The sequence below is a fragment of the Octodon degus genome, unplaced genomic scaffold (assembly GCF_000260255.1).
Source record: "Octodon degus isolate 3935 unplaced genomic scaffold, OctDeg1.0 scaffold00189, whole genome shotgun sequence".
NCBI classification, from domain to species: domain Eukaryota; kingdom Metazoa; phylum Chordata; class Mammalia; order Rodentia; family Octodontidae; genus Octodon; species Octodon degus.
This window is the reverse complement of record NW_004524765.1, coordinates 2,423,382-2,426,473: the sequence shown is the minus strand read 5'-3', so window position 1 is coordinate 2,426,473 and position 3,092 is coordinate 2,423,382. Positions and strand designations below refer to the sequence as shown.

The following is a 3,092-nucleotide window of genomic DNA, read 5'->3' as shown; positions in this document are numbered from 1 at the left end:
ATGAGTCCAGGCGCTGGCATCCAGGCTGAGCAAGGGACTCACTCATGATTACCGAAGCAGCAATTCAGGGGGGACTTGCAAGGTGATACCTTCTTCACACTATTGTAAAAATACTATGAGCTCATCATTAATGAGATGTATGTATATATGTATGTAATTTTTTGGGAGTTGTCTTACCCTAAGCTGTAGAAAACTCAAGGCTTTTCACCAGACTCCTTGTTCCTAAGGGTCACCAAGATTTAGAATATACTCAGTATTCTAAGAGAGTAATTATACTGTACAGTTTATAATGCCTCACCTTAGATGTTTCTTGCCAGCTTCTTGATCCTTATTGTTAAGACAAGTCACCTCCTTTCCTGCAAAACCTTGCACATGCCTTGCCCTGGCTGGAGGGGTGAGACTAGTGAAGAGACTTGGCGTGGTGGCACACGTCTGTAATCACAGCTCTTGGGAGGCTTACACAGGTAGATCACTACGAGTCCAATCTAGTAGTGAGACCCTGAACACCCTGTAGACCCTTCCCTGAAATGCAAAAAAGAAAGAAAGAAAGAAAGAAAGAAAGAAAGGAAGAAAGGAAGAAAGGAAGAAAGGAAGAAAGGAAGAAAGGAAGAAAGGAAGAAAGAAAGAAAGAAAGAAAGAAAGAAAGAAAGAAAGAAAGAAAGAAAGAAAGAAAGAAAGAAAAAGTGAAGGGAGAAGTCGGCTGGGCAGAGTGAACTTGGGCTGAGTAAAAGAGAAAAAGGCAAGATAAAAGTACACCCTGGAGGACACAGAGCAGGTCATCACAGGGAAAGATGTGATAACCACAAATATGACTGTTGTAGTGCCTTTAAAAAAAGTTAATTCTCAAAGACTTAAGCCAGTCATAGTAGTGCACAACTGTAATCCATCTCTTGGGACACTGAGGTAGGAGAGTGGCAAGTTTGGGGCCAGCCTGGACCTCACTGCAAGAATGTGTAGAAATAAAAGATTAAAACCCAACATGGTTTGTGCTTCTTTGCAAAGATAATTACAGGAGATACATATGGGGCTGTCCAGTCACACCAACTGAAATACATGGAAAAGTAAAGCTTTGTAATAATGATAAAGATCCTGCAATCCAGTACAGAAATACACTTTTTAGTGTTCATGTTTTTTGTAGGAAGGGTACATAAGATCTCTATACTTGCTAGTAGATGGTTTCCATTATGTGATGCACTATAATGTTGGTCATAGTGTCTAAGAGGTGGTACTAGAAGCGCCGATTTCTTCTGAGGACTCACTTGAGGAATGTTCTGTTACATCTGTGGCTTCCTTCTTGCTTTCCTTCTGTTTTTTGTGTGATCTTTTCTTCTGCTTCTTTTTGTGAGACTTCTTTGACTTATGTTTGCAGGATTCATGGGCAGATGATTTTATCTGAGGTGTTTTCTTCCCTTTGGTAATATCCTGCTGATCACTACTGTCCGTTTCGAATTCTTCAGGGTATAACTCCTTATACCCACTGTGACCGCATCTGTCTGGCATACTAGCTTTATAATCATACAACTTCTTGTTCCAGGATTTAGATTTAAGAAAACCATCTTCCAGTGTCCCAGAAATTTCAGTCTTTGGCCTCCAATATTCTCTGTCTTTCTTTATCAAATCTATCACTCCACACCTGACTTGAACTGCCGGGCAACATTTTCCTTTTGGTTTCCTGATAAGTATCCTCCATCTGTTTCTCTCTTATTTTCCATGTATCTGATTCTTCCTGGATCTGATTGTGAACCTCTGTGTGCCGGATGACATTCCTAAGGAGAACCTTCCCTAGCAGGACCTGGGACATTCTTCAGTCGTGGGCCTCAGCCTTATGTGGCGGGGGTGGGGAAGAAGTAGTCTGAGAGAAAAAGGAGGAGCCTTCCCTTCCCATTTTATTAACAGATGCTTAAGTGAAAAGCCAAAGCAAACTGATTCTCTGGAGTCTTCCCACAGTCTTCTGCATCACATAGAGCACAAATATGGGCTAGTAAGGTAAAAGGTAAACCTGTTTTCAGGACGATTTCATGGCCCTCCAATCCAGACACAAATTCAATACATATCTTTATCTGTTTTCAAGAAGGTTTCTTCCTTTTTAGCTTTTTCTGAAGATGATGCAACCCACTTTTTTTTTTTTTTTTTTTTTTTTAGTACAGAGTCTACAGGGTCTCACTATGTAGATGGGACTTGTAGTGATCCACCTGTTTAGCCTCCTAAGAGCTGGGATTACAGGTGAGCCCCACCACAGCCAGTCTCAATCCCTGTCTCAGTGTGCCCCAGGGGTGGAGCTGGCACTGCAAGATGGGGATCCCACCAAAGCTGCTGCATCTGCTTAAGCAAGCACTTTAATCCGCTGAGCTATTTAGCTGGCCCACATTTTTCTTTTCGACAGTGGCACCAAAGCTGGAGGAAAAGACATTGCCACAGGTTCATTTTCCAGTGCACACTATACTCAAAGCATGGCCCTTCAACTAAGGTTCTTGCACTGACAAAGACAAATAACAGCTAAGTGGAAAATTCCATAACTGCAAACTCAGTTCTGTCACGCACTCCTCCGTGATCAGTACCGCTCAACTCCCAAACTCTTCCAAGGATGTTCAAGGGTAACTTAAGAGTTGAGCAACACTCACCAGAAAAAAGTCCATTCACTGGACCTAAGATATCAAAACTTGCACTCTATTTGGCCTTAGCTTCAGATTTTACAGATAATGGGAGTGCAGGGGCAGAAGCTCCACTGGCTAGCAAAGCGCTACTGGGATCATGCAATCTTGGTAGACGACCAGCCAGGCTCAAGCTACTCAGGGAAACCTAGAGTCCATTCTGGGCACAAGCCACAAGAAAGAGTTTTTGCTCAGCATGCCTTTGCCATCCATGTAGTAAGTCTGGTAGCCATCATTGTTTCAGGGAAGCAGCACCAACTGAAGGCAAAATCCTTGCAGCATGACCTGCATCGACTCATTTATATAGCACTTTTCTTATGCCAGATTCCCTCTTGATGACTGTCAGGGAGAGCTCGGCCACTGTGGCCATGGGGCTTCAGTCATGCAGGGGAGAGGAAGCTCTTTTAACTTTCTGAGACAGGTTCTTGCTAAATTGTTAAG

At 42.8% G+C, this 3,092-nt stretch overlaps 1 pseudogene; it reads right to left on the bottom strand.

Annotated features, from left to right (window-relative positions):
• Positions 1 to 1,215: 1,215 nt before the first annotated feature.
• LOC101593276 lies at positions 1,216 to 1,801 on the bottom strand (annotated as a pseudogene).
• Between the last annotated feature and the right edge of the window lie 1,291 nt (positions 1,802 to 3,092).